Source organism: Monopterus albus, unplaced genomic scaffold (genome assembly GCF_001952655.1).
Source record: "Monopterus albus unplaced genomic scaffold, M_albus_1.0 scaffold104.1, whole genome shotgun sequence".
Lineage (NCBI taxonomy): Eukaryota > Metazoa > Chordata > Actinopteri > Synbranchiformes > Synbranchidae > Monopterus > Monopterus albus.
In genome coordinates this window covers 65506-79458 of record NW_018127984.1, presented here as the reverse complement: position 1 = coordinate 79458, position 13953 = coordinate 65506, and the positions used below count along the sequence as shown (strand labels likewise).

General features: G+C 40.0%; 1 non-coding gene across 1 annotated transcript; it reads right to left on the bottom strand.

Annotated features, from left to right (window-relative positions):
- Nucleotides 1-11425: 11425 nt before the first annotated feature.
- On the bottom strand, nucleotides 11426-11497 carry trnaa-cgc (transfer RNA alanine (anticodon CGC)). The gene has a single exon. It is a non-coding gene; the product is annotated as a tRNA-Ala (tRNA).
- Between the last annotated feature and the right edge of the window lie 2456 nt (nucleotides 11498-13953).

The following is a 13953-nucleotide window of genomic DNA, read 5'->3' as shown; positions in this document are numbered from 1 at the left end:
TAACATGCTGTGGTACCTAAACAACATAAAATGCACTTTTTTAAAGTAATTTTGTCAAACCTGTCAACTACCTTATATTATTGTGCATTACATTTTAATTATTTAGCAATTTTAGGAAAGGCTCCAGGCAGCTTGGCCCCATCATGGACCCTGGACATCAATACAGAATAGGCTAGTCTAGGGTTTTTTCTTTATCTATACATAAATTTGCTGTGGCAGCTTCCTTGAAACTAGCCATCTAGTTTAAACGCTGTTATCTAATGCTAATGTTAAAGTCACCTCAACGTGTTTACAATCATTTTATGCTGTTACAAATAGTACATTGAGTGAAACTGTCTTTTTTTGCTACTATTAGGCTGTGTAACATTTTACTGTGATCTAAAGTAAAGTGCATTTTGTACTTTTTAAAAGAAAAAACCTACACCAACTGTATACAAACCAAGCCTCAAGTTTCACATTGTCTCTGCCCTTGTCAGAACTGGACCATCACAGTGAATAAAAGCATAGGACCTCACACAGAGATATTAATCTGTCTTTGTGCAGAAGTGGGGCCCTGACTTGGTTTGGAATTTAATCTCAGTCTCAATCCACAGGCGCTAATCCTGCAGATTATAGACCCCTCACTACAGTACACACACACAAACACACCCTCAATATTAACAACTTCCTTATTATATGTGACAACCCCCTCTGAGGGTACAGCCCCCTCACCATTTACCCACAGGACACAGGCTGAGACACATATCAGTACACACATATGAACACATTTGTATGTTTAATCTGCATTGCTTTATAACCTCACATAATCACATGCTTACATTTATCAATGATTACCCACTGTACATTAGATTCAGAACTGAAGTCCATCCATCCATCTATCCATCCATCTTCCTCCACTTATCTGGAACCGGGTCGCGGGGGCAGCAGTCTAAGCAGAGATGCCCAGACTTCCCTCTCTCAAGACACTTCCTCCAGCTCCTCTAGGGGAATGCCTAGCTGTTCCCAGGCCAGCCGAGAGACATAGTCCCTCCAGCGTGTCCTGGGTCTTCCCTGGGGCCTCCTCCTGGTGGGACATGCCCAGAACACCTCCGTAGGCAGGCGTCCAGGAGGCATCCGAAACGGTTATACTCTGAGCTCCTCCCGGGTGACCGAGCTCCTCACCCTATCTCTAAGGGAGCACCCCACCACCTTGCGGAGAAAGCTCATTTCGGCTTCCTGTATTCGGGATCTTGCCCTTTTGGTCATGACCCAAAGCTCATGACCATAGGTGAGAACTGAACTCACTTAACATACTATTGCTTTTGCATGGATTGTGGCTTCAGTGTATCTACACACACACACACACACACACACACACACACACACACACACACACACACACACACACAAATTATTAAGGTGCATAAGTTCTCTATACTAACCTATTTCATTGTGAGTGATAAGACAAACAATTAAAATATGCTGACTTTCACATGTGGAGGGTGATGTTGGGATTACAAAGATACACATGTTTGTGTGTAATCACATGTAATCTGTGCTCTATATAGATACTGGGACACATGTAATTCCTCTGACCTGGTACAAACAGACATAGGCCCAATATCACAAGTGAGAAGTCAAAACTCAAACAGGCAGAATTATTAACAGTATTACTGTAAAATTAAATGTATATAATGTTGCACAGGAAACAGGATAAAGGTAAATTTGGGATGTTTTGTTCTGCTAAATAAGTAAATGGTTTCCCCTTGTTGTACTTTTCTGAATTTGGAGAATTATGCTTTTGCATGTATTTGCACTGCTCTTTTGTGGTGCAGTCTGCACTCTGATAGTGGTTAAAAGGATCTTGGGCAATAGCTCTTAAGAGACATCTGTCCACTGCAAGATCAGCACTGAAGTGCAAATTTGAGTGTCAAAGTTCACCAAAGTTGAACTCAAATTGGCCAGATGTAAGTGTGCGTCCACTAATAAACACACTTTACTTAGTCACCATTTGTACAGAAGAAAATACAGAGCTCCATGATGAGAGACAGAAGCCCAAAGCTATTCTTCATAAATGCTACTGATTCTAAAAGACAAATCAATTATTAAACAAAGGAAATAACCACTTGGTACCAACCATGCAACCACGAGTAACACCACAATAGTCTCTTAACAATCACTGCAAACATTCAAGCGTTCAACCTACCAAAGCCCTGCGGCTGCTTGCTTACACGTCAGCTGAGTAATCCTTTCAGTCATTTGACTAACTCATTTACAGTCATTTCAGTTCTTCACACATCACTTCATTTTAGGCCTGTCATATTTTCTTTCCTTCCATCCTTTCTTGACTTCAAGGTACTCTTCCACTGTTCCTATTTTTTTATACTTGTTCAGTTTTTTTCAGGAGGAATTTCTGTACAGTTTCATTTTACATAGAGGTACATTCTGGTGGCCTCTTAGCATATGGGTATGTATATGCATGAGAGGGAGTAGAGATTATTATAACAAAGAACTGCCAGTAGACCGTCTGCGAGTGTGTTGTGAAATGGAATGATGCCAGTGAGTCTCAATGTTTCAGCCCTAGCTTGAGCTCAGAGTGGTGTGTCATGATCCTTCTAGGGTTCTGTGTGTGTGTATGTGTGTGTGCATTTGGCATGGTTAATCGCTATGATCCTGATAGCTGTACTACCTCTTTCCATCTCTCCTCCCTGCCCTCTCTTCATCATTCCTTAATCAGCTTTCAACTCAGCCAATCAGTTTTCATATAAGCAGGTCACCAGTCATATGTACAGACTGCCACCAACTCCACAGGCCAGTCAATGGATGCCACTTCATCTTTACCAAAGAAATGTTAGCACTCACCTTGTGACCAATTTCTTAACGGCAGAAAGATTTTGCTGCAGCCTAAAGGCATCTCATTATATGTCGTGTCTTCTGTAAGTGCTACAGTGTACAGTAGACTGTGGTTACTATTGATGGCGGTCTTCTTTGCAGAGCCAGAACATTTATAACTAAGACATCTGAACTTACACAAAACAACTTTTCTTTAAGATATAGTGCAATTAGATCTCTCTTAGAGTAGGCCTCACTGTGCCCAATGCGTGCTCTTAGCTCCAGTTTAAATGCACTGACTTCTCTCTCTAGATGAGCCACTTGCAAATAATTTGTCTGTGTTAAAGTTTTTGCAGTCTGTGTGTCTCGATCTGTTATAAAACATGTCTTGTTTGACTGTGAGTTACACATCCCATTCATTTGAGTGTGTGTGTGACTGGGCACCATCTTGACTCTACACTGCAGAGTTGGACCAGAGCCAGAATGGCAGATGGTTGCTTGTCTGCGGGCTTTGGATTCCTATGGGGTCTTTAATACAGCAAACACAGACAACTGGGTGGAGAAAGATGCTGCCTGGATGAGGATGGTGGTATTTATTGTCTCTTTGTGTGTCTCTCTTGTTTCTCTTTCTCAACCTATTTCTTACTCAACATCATTCTATTTTGGGCCCATTTTTTGTTTTCTGTTCCTGGAGCATCTCCCAGCTGACACTGGGCGAGAGGCGGGGTACACCCTGGACAGGTCACCAGTCTATCACAGAGCTGACACTTAAAGACAAACAACCACACACACACTCACTCGTATGAGCACTTTAGAGTCACCAGTCATCTTAAGCTGCATGTCTTTGAACTGTGGGAGGAAGCCGGAGTAATTAGATAACATCAAAGTATAATTATAAGTTATGACTTTCTATGTATTGGCTCCAGCGCCCCGTGACCTCGTTTGGGACTAAGCGGTTTAGAAAATGGATGGATGGATGGGACTTTCTATGTCAGGTGGGAAAGAAGGAATTTGTCTCTGCCTTGTTTGTGCTGACAATTTGCATTCTCACTGCAATAAAATTTCCCACTCTATTTATATATTTTGCTGATGATCAGACCCAGAGCATTTTCCAGTACAGTAAGATTTAAGTTCCTGGATTAAAGATATTAGACACAGGATGATTTACAGATTAGGTTAGATCAAAGCTTTCCTGTGCTTTAAAAAAATCTGATCTTCTGTTAAACAAACAGAAAATGAGAAGTCGTTATCACACCATGTTAAATTTTGGGTAAATGCACTATATACTACCTAGATCTATAAGTTAATTTAAATAGATAAATACTATCCCATACAGCTGCATATGGTAGCTTCAACTGCATCCAAACATTCATTTTAGTGTTCAATTTGAGCACAGGCAGGACAAAAATGGACTAATCTGCAGTGTTTATGTTATCTGTCAACAACTAATAGCTAGTGTTAGCTCCCAAAACGAGAGCTGAGAACAGGGTGCAGAGTCATTTTTCAGTCTGTCGCTCTTATCAACGGGATCCTCTAGGTTTGCTATCTGTTACAGTCAGCTAAGGTTATCCATTCTGAATTACCACAGTCAGTAAAGTGAGATCTAAATGCTTTAATCAACTTTTTAGCCAAACAAAACAAAAATGTTTGCAGGCACGTATAGCACATACCTCCCAAAATGGTGCCCCTGTCCCAACATTCAACACAGCCTGACATATCTTCTCTATAGATTTCTCTATGGATTTGTCTTGTGGTTGTATTAGAGAGTTAGTTCATTCAGAGGAGAATAATCCCAACTGAGGGATAGAAATACTTTACTTTGACCTGCATTTTTTTATCCCTTTCCATTTGATCTCTATTTTCTCCTCCTCTCTCTCCCTTTCTTTCTTTTACATCACTCCATATTTCTACAACCGGTTGTCCTTTCTGCTTTTTCTTACTGTCTCCCCTTATTCTCTCTCCATCTCATCCCTCCCAGCCTCTTTCTCTGTCTCTTATCTCTCTGTGTCCAATTTCTCTTTCCCATCTCGATTTCTCTCCTGGAGCAACAGTATGTATACGGCGGTTGCTGTGGCAACGTGAGGAGGCCACATGAGCGGGTGGATGAACAAAAGACTCAGAGACCCTCATCCAGAGAGAGAGAGGAGAAATATCAGATTTAATTTTTAGGCGAGGGATTTGGTGTGTGTGAAAATGTGTGGAAAATGTGGAGGAGTAACAGAGGGGATGGAATGATAGCGTAGGGCGAGTTCAGAAATCAAAGAGAGTGAAAGAGAGACAGTGGGGTGAAGGGTGGTATATTAAGGAAGCAACAAAAAAGAGGTGTAAAAATGAAGTGCCTACTGCTAGAGATTTCAAATTTCAAATCACTCTGTGGTGTAGAAGAACAGGGTTCATTCTCTTTTCTCAATGGTATTTTGTTGTCTTGCTGGAATAAAAAGGTAATTTGTATGAATTTTTTTTTTTAAATGAACATATACACTGCTATAAACATACAGTCGATTTTTAACAATTGTTTTCAAAGAAATGGTAAAATACTGTAAAGTCTGATTAATCTTTTCTCATTTTGAGTTACTGACTGATGTGCCTGTCCTACCTGCCCTGGAGCTGTCGAGTGTGTCATGTTCCGCCTGTGATGCCCTGTTGGAGACTCTTATTTTGAAAAGAACTTCTGGGTTTTCACCATCTCACTCTCCCCAGCTTCAGCACTGCCAATCAGTGGCTGATTTAGGCCACCTGGCTAGTTTCACTCACCTACGGCAAGCCCTTTTAACACTAAATAGGTGGACAGGATTTACATTTAAGATATCTGCAATGTATTTATGACTAGTGAAAACTTCAATTTGAGATCTCTGCAATTACATTTTGACTTGTAAGAATTCCTCTTTGACTAATCAAAATTCAAGTTAAAGATATTTTTAACAGGATTTTGATTAGTCATAATTTCAGTTACAGATACAATTTGGCACATTTAAAAGATATCCAAATTAACTTTCTGGATATCACAAATTAAGATTTCACTAGTCAAATTACATTGTAGATATCTGAAAAAGGCAAACTCCCCCTGCACCCCTCATCCTCTGACCGGGAATAAATCATTTTTAATGGACCACCTGAAGGGTTCTTCCAATTACCACAGCTGTAAAGAACACAACCAAATGTCTCCACTTTAATCAGCTGCTTTGCTTTGCTGGTAGTAGTGCTCCCCTTGTAACTATTCATTCTGAACAAGTATCAGACACTCATTCAGTCTCACTTATTAAGCTGTAACCTAGTAATAATTAGGGGTAAAAATACACTTGGGGAAAATGTCAAGTTGATTTTTCATTTTAAGTCTTCCATTCATTTTTGCTGTTTTCCGTTTCTTTTTTTAAGAGTTGTGTATTCATGCATGAAAAAAGGTACAGTAACAACTTTGTTAGCAGGTCAAAACCATCAAGTGGATTATCTTCCACTGCAGTTTTTTTTTCTTTGTCACCTCTTCATGCCATTAACCCCTGAAATCTATAATTAACATTTGAGCTAGAGGCAAATGTGCTACTGTTTGACTAAGTAAACGTATGGAGAGCTGATCTTTTGCAAAATATACAGATAGACCCTTCAGGGCACAAGTGGGAAAGCCATATTCAATTATGCTGCCTATTAAAACTTGTCAGATGTGTGTGTGTGTGAGAGAGAGAGAGAGAGAGAGAGAGAGAGAGAGAGAGAGAGGACAGGCTTATGCAAATATAATTACTCCAATTAAACCACAGAGGGGCCTCAGAGGAGGTTTTGGGTGAATAGACTGGCAGCAATTGTCTGCAAGTGTTAGCGTGTGTTTGTGTGTCAGTGGGTATGACAGTTATAAAGCTGGTTCTCCAGTGTGTGTGTGTGTGTGTGTGTGTGACCATGTATGTAAGTTGATGTGCACATGTGTGGGTGCTGACATTCTGGGAACACTGTTTTTTGCACCCTATCCTCCATCCCCCATCAGTACCACCACCACCACCCCACCCCCACAGCCTGTCTGTCTGTCTTCAGGGAGTTGAAGGAGCTCAAAGGGGAAGCTTGGGAGTGTTTGGAGAAGAGATGGAGGAAGGGATGAAGATGTAAAGAAACAGGAGCTGGAATACTGGGGAGTGTATAGATGTAAGCATACTGTAACTAGGGTAGATAAATAAGATGGGAAATGATAATTTGGTGTGACCAATATCAGGAATAAAAGGCCTTACATATCAAAACAACATTTTCTCTCTTTTATAGATGAATTTATTCCAGGTAATGACATCTATCTATCTATCTATCTATCTATCTATCTATCTATCTAGCTCTGGTGGAGATATTCACAGGAGTGGCTAAACTGATGTAATATGTTGTGACATTTACTAATGGTTTTCATGCACATTCCCCCCCCCTTCTCCTGAACAGATTGATATTTGATGGTTTTGCCAAAAGGGTTTCACCAGCACTCAGGTTTGTCAGATTAAATTGACCCCTGAGAAATTACCTTTTCACACAGTGAAGGGAAACAACAGAATTTCTTTTGACACTGTCTTAAACAATCTTTTCAGTCTTGATGTTAGGGCAGATAATCTGTCATCACAATGCAGCAGAAATAACTATCACTAACACAAGCAGCTACTGGAAGTTACTGTCAAACAGTTATCTTCATTGTACAGTAACAGCTTCACACGCTGGGCTACATTTATTTGTGTTGATTGCAATACCAGAACCTCGATAAGTTGCAGTCAGTCAGGTCTGAAATCAAGGAAATAAACTTTTTTTTCCTTAAATCACTGTAAGAGCTGGTAATGGCTTGTCATGAAGCTCATTTGCAAAGGCAGCAAATTATTAAAGAGCACAAACTGCAGTCAGATGTTGGTACTATAAAAAATTTATTGTGGCTGGTTACATATAATTCCATTTGTCATTGCCAGCTTTCAGATTTGACCAGAATGCCTTGAATTTTATTGTGCAAAATAGAGCCAACTGAAATGCAGCCAAATTAATTTTATTTTAGCAGATGACAATTTAAGGGACAAGTTGGATGATGACTTGTTCATTTGCTAAGATACATATGATACATTGTGAAGGGTTCCTGGAAGGTGACAAAGGACAAACTCATACACAAGTAGAAAATACTTTATATTTTGCTCATTTTAATTCCATCCAGCATATGTGTGCATTGTACATGTAAGGATTAATGCAACCTGAGTTCACAAGCATTTAACCTAAAGTAAAGAAGATTAAAAAGTCTGCTGTATAAGGATTATTGCCACTGAATGACTGTGTATGAATTATATTTACAGTACATTCTTAGTCTTCACCATTTCAGACTGATGATTATTATAAATGCAGACAGCCACACAGACACAGGGAATTATTTCATCAGTGATCTGTAGTGCAGTATAATCTGTGTAATCAACCACTGAATCAACTGAATAAATTGATCTTTTTCTTCTACATACTTATCTCTTATCCTTTCAACACAGGCTGCTGTGTAATTAATCCAGCATATTAACTCAATGTGTGCTGAGTTAAATATAACTATTTCAATAGTTAAAACCCCATGAAAGAAAGTATATGTAAAGAGTCTGAGCTTATTAATGTTGGGCCAATAACTAATACAAAAAGTAAAGTCATTTCTAATACGGTGTCAAACTCAACATGTTCTTCCAAAGGTCAACGAAGCCAGTCTGCAGCCATGCTAGTAGCTCTGCAAGTGAAGTACCTGATGAAGAGCTAGTTTGGGCTCAGAACATTAGATTCTATCTAAATATAATAAAGAAGATGTTTAAGTAAACAGTTGGCAGAGTTGCAAGTCTTTTTGAAAACAGGTTTTACCATTACTAAAGCCATCAGTGTAAACTCACTAACTTAGGTATAAACTCTACATATAAATTGCCTAAAAGTGGTAACAACATGGGTTACTAAACCACAGACATTCTCAGGTTGTCTCTGCCCTTATACAAGCACAAAACTTCTCTGTTTATATTCCAGGAGACAGTGATGTGCTATCCTGGTAGCATTAGCCAGTAATTGTAAATTAGGATCACATTCAGTGACAAGAAATAACTTCATTTTGCAGGAAGATGTTTCCAGCCATGCAGCCTTCATCAGCATCACACTACAACTGCTTCTTTAAACACTGCACTTGTGTTAATTAGCCTGCACCTGGTTGAGTAATTAGGAATGAAGCAAACTGAGTGCTTAGGACAGAGCTGAAAGTGACAGTGTGCTCAAACCCATTTCATGTAAAGACAAATAATGGCCTTTTTAATGTATCAGCATTCAAAAAGGCACCAATATCGTACATGTAGGCAGCAGGATATAATCAGTCTTATGGGTCTATATAAAAAAATGAAATAAAAAATATATTTAGGCATAATGAATTTGACAACTCCACTTATTCAGCTCCTGATCTTTCACTTTGTGAGATTTTACATTGTTCTGTTCCAACACCTCTTATAATTTTTGACATGATGAAGCCTCAGAGGAAGTGGAAGTTATATTAAACACAGCAGTACATGACATATCAACCAGATAACTATAATTGGAGCAGCCCAGAGAACAACGGAGATAGGATTAAACTTAGGACCTCATACATGCAATGCATGTACTCTACCACTGAGCTACATCCTCTGTCCTTAATATTTGTCTAATGTGTTATAATTCACCCACTTTTTTTTAACTTTTACTTATGTTCTAAGAATTCATTTTGCTTCATTCATGAATACTCAACAAGGTGCAGGCTAATTAACTGAAGAGATTTCACCTGTTTGCAGTATTTCAAGAAGCAGTTGTAGCATGAGATTGTGACACTGATGAAGATCAGGTAGCTGGAAACAGTCTGTTCTCACAGAATAAAGTGGTTTCTTGTCATTGAGTGTGATCCTAATTTACAAGTATAATATTTAGTTAACAGAAGTGTAAAGTGACTACTTCCCAAAAGACTTATTCATTTGATGTCAGTAAATCAGTTGTGAAATCATACTGATGGTGTTTTGCTGGTTGCTGGAGTGCAACCATAGGTTTGATTGGTTCATCATGTAAGCACCTTAACTTAAACATAATGTAAGCTGGTGTTTATATTTGCTTCCTCTTGCTCTGCACTACCACATTTAAAACCCTGTTTCTCAGATTTACATGCTGTCTAGTCATGTATTAATGTCACAGTGCACCAAGGCGCTTCACTTTGCACTGAGCACTAGTTTCTTCAATTAGACCTCAGCGAGGTGAAGGGGTACAATGTCATACTCGCCTCGGGCTCTCTCCTACTCTCTCTGCTTCTTCGCACAGTTAGACTGGGTTAGTAGGATTAGGGGGATATTTACTTGAGGTTGGGTGGAACGCCGAGTACACTGGCAGTGATGGCGTCATGGTAGGATAATGTTCAGAGAGCTAAATGCATAGTGTATTTATGTCAGATTTGAAAAATGCACACATTAACTCACACTAACACACTGAGGGGATGTTAAAGAGTTAAAAACTCGGGGGAGATGGACAGATCCTAAGAGTGAAGGAGGTGGCATCGAGGTTGTGCATCATGATGCTGATCTAAGAAACTTAGTCTGGATCATAAGGGAGCTGATATTAGCATAATCTACTTAATGTGATTGAGGGCAGAGTCTTATTCACTGGCTCAATAATTGATAGCACCATCTGCTGAGGAATCAATGTACCAGAAGGTCACAAATAAGGAATTAGGTTAGAGCAACAGTGGGTAATTACATTTGGCCTTTCTTTGCCATAAGGAGACTGATTCTGGATAATTATATTCATCACTGTTTGTTCATCATAGCCACAACAGGATGTAGGTCTTTGGATTTGTAGCAGTATTTGCTGCAAGTCTTGCCCTGAGAAAAATAATTATCAATTTGGAAATATTTTCTCCAATCAAATGTATCAAACACATATGAAAGTGAGTGTGACCAGATAAACTTATAACAAATGGATTTAATGGAGGACACCTCTGTAATATTTTTTCATAGAGTTGAACTTTCAGTGTAATTTCAGTTTAGTAAAATGATGCGAGCTACTCCACAAGCTTTGCAAAGTTCCTTTGGCAAATGCAGAGGAACCTCGGCAGGTATAAGAACCTTTGGTTGGGATTCACTGCATTAGATGATTGGATTTGGCAGTTTTCAGTCTAGATGATCATTCACTGTTGAATAGCATGTGTGTCGTATGAAGCCCTTTGTGGTTCTCCGAAGGATGAGACTAATGATTATATTTCAGTTCACACCAAAGAATGGCTGCACCACAGACATGCAGGCTAATTATAGCTGAAGTGATCCCTTTAATTAAAAATGGGTTTTAATAGGATATGTGTGTGTCTATGAGTACAGCATATGTGCATTCATCTATGTTTGATTATATCTTGGTTGTGTGAGTGTGTGTCTGACATAAATAATTAATTAGTTAGCATTGTTTGAACATCTTTAATTCACAGCAGAGGGACAGATAGCACAGTTCTCCCCCATGACTGCACTAAAGAAGTGGCGGTAAACATATGATAATGTTTGACCCACTACGACGCTTTTACTGAGACTGAAACAATATTAAAACAACCACAAACGCTACATGAGATTGTTGTACAGTGCTATGACTTACCCACTCTCATGTGGATAAGAATTGGAGATGCTGGGGATTGAACCCAGGACATTATACATGCGAAGCATACGCTCTACCACTGAGCTACATCCCCTTTGTACCAAAGTTTGGTTGCAGGCAGAGCTCCTTCTTTTGGATTCATTCACCTGAGACACAGCCCAAGGTTAAAGTGCATTTGTTGGTGTAAACCTTTATGTAAAACATTGAACATTTTGTTCCCAAAGGACAGCATAGCCTTGATAAGAAGATTGAAACCAGAATCTCATACATACAAAGCATGTGCTTTACCACTGAGCTACTTCATCTTTTGATTTCAGTTCTCTGTTAGTTGTATTTCACCCTTTTCCAAAGACAGCAGGCGGGCAGTCTCAACATCACCTTTCTGAGCTGGAGTAGCTGAATTGGTTTCACATATTTCCTAATATATGAAGATTCACCAGTTTACCTTTCTATCATCCACTTCGTGAGCTCACATTATTTACTTTACAAACTTCCTTGTATCAACTTAAAATGCATGTGTATGTTGAAAAACCTGGATAGAAAATACATGCAGTCACAGGAAGTCAATCAAATGCTTAACTGGAGAACAAATCCAAATTTCCAGACCTTTACCTGTGCTCAGTACAGAACAATTCAGACCCACTGCCTTAGTCCCCCCTGAATATAACAGCAGAATCCATTGTTGGGGGATTAGTGGAAAAGGTTGTGGGCTGTTTGTTCCATTTCCTCCTCAGCAGGCGAAATATAGGGTGGTAAATCAGTTGGCAACCAGCCAGTTACGATACAAACACAAGTAGTGGATATCACACAAGGTGGGGCTTGACCCCATTCTTGTCTTGTAATCTGTTTAAGTCAGACATTCTGGGTGAAATGCTTTCATTCAGCAAAGGATTTGTGTTCCTTTCGACTGACAGCTTGATTGATAAATTTAGACAGAGGGAGGGGGAAATATGCCCAGATGCAGCATGGGAGGTGTAAAGTATGAAGGGAAACAGGGATTTGGAGGTGAGAGAGGTTAGAGGGTGCAGAGAGTGAGACAGAGAACTAGGATACGCTGCATCTTAGGTTTAATTAGGGAAATGAAAGCTGTTAACTATGTGAGTGTTTCTGCATGTGTGAGAGTGCATGTGGCCCGTCTGCTCCTTAGGGCAGATGTCCCCATCCATTTGTGACCCCCCCCACCCAAACACACCTACACCAGGATTAATTGGCATGTAACAGAATTAAAGAAGCACGACTTACCAGGCAATCAATCACAGATTTAATGGACAGACTTGACAACAAACTACATTTCTCAACTTTGTGAACAAAGTCATTGCTCTCATGTCCAAGGAAAGGCCAATGTCACAGGCAGGAGTGTGTGTGTCTGTGTGTTCCTGGCTGATCAAGGAGCTGCTTGCTCAGTGACTCTGAGCCATATGATTACATTTGCTGGAGGAGGTGGCTTGTCTGTCTCTCTCTGTCCCTGTCCTCTGTCTGACTTTCCTTTCTGTCATCCTCCTGGTAACAACCCCTCTAGCCTCCACCAGTGGTCCCCGACCATTAGTCACAGATATATACAGACTTGCAAATGTACAATTCGCACGTCAAATTTTTGTCTTAACTCAGTGTCTGGTCTTGTCTGACCTGCAAAATTTGTACAAATATGTGCACTGTACACTTGCAAACACACATTGTGATGCTGCATAACCAGGCATGCACACTGACATACTCACATTAACCAAAGGAGTGCAGGGTCACGGCTTGCAGCGTTCTTACATCAGGGTTTGAATATTAATGTGCCGGGACAGATAAGCAACCATGGCAATCCCTTTAAGTCCTTGCTCCTCTGTGGTTGGTGCTTCTGGTTAATTTGTGCCAATGTGTACAGCCAATTTATGCATTTTTTTTTTTTGAAAGCTTCAATTAATCTATGTCAGTTTATTTTACTGCCTTATTTAAAAATATCTGGAAGAAATCTTCCAGTTGATATGGGTTTGCTGTCTAAATTTTTCAGTACAGCTTTTACAGGGGTGTAGTACTTGCTTCACCTGTCCAGATCGGGGTAGTGGCTAAACAAAGCTCAGTGGATTTGCACCAATGATATCCATATGAATCTAAATGTCAACATCCTATCTGGCTGTTTTTATCCAAGATGGGCTGCAGTCAATCTAAACAGTCACAGGCCCAGACATGACTCTGGACCTCGATACTGACGGTGATAAAATTGCTTGCCACCCTATATTCACAAGCGAAGGCGAGATGGGGTGTACTAGTGTCCTCAGCTCCAATAGCTGCTGCAGCTGTCACTGATTAAGACATCTATTGTGACACTGAGTGATGTTTATTCATTCAGAAGTCATTGGCTGTGTAAAGATGAGACACGCAGTGTGAGATTACTCAGGCTCGATTAGCGATGGCGCCAGTCACTTCTTAGCTCCATTTGGCTTTTCTTTATCATCACTTTCTCACCTCTGACCCTTGTCCCTCCTCCTCCTTCTCCCTTGTTGTCTACAAAATCCTATAATCCAGGCTGCTCTGTGACCCCTCCCTTTTGTCCCTGTGCTGGGG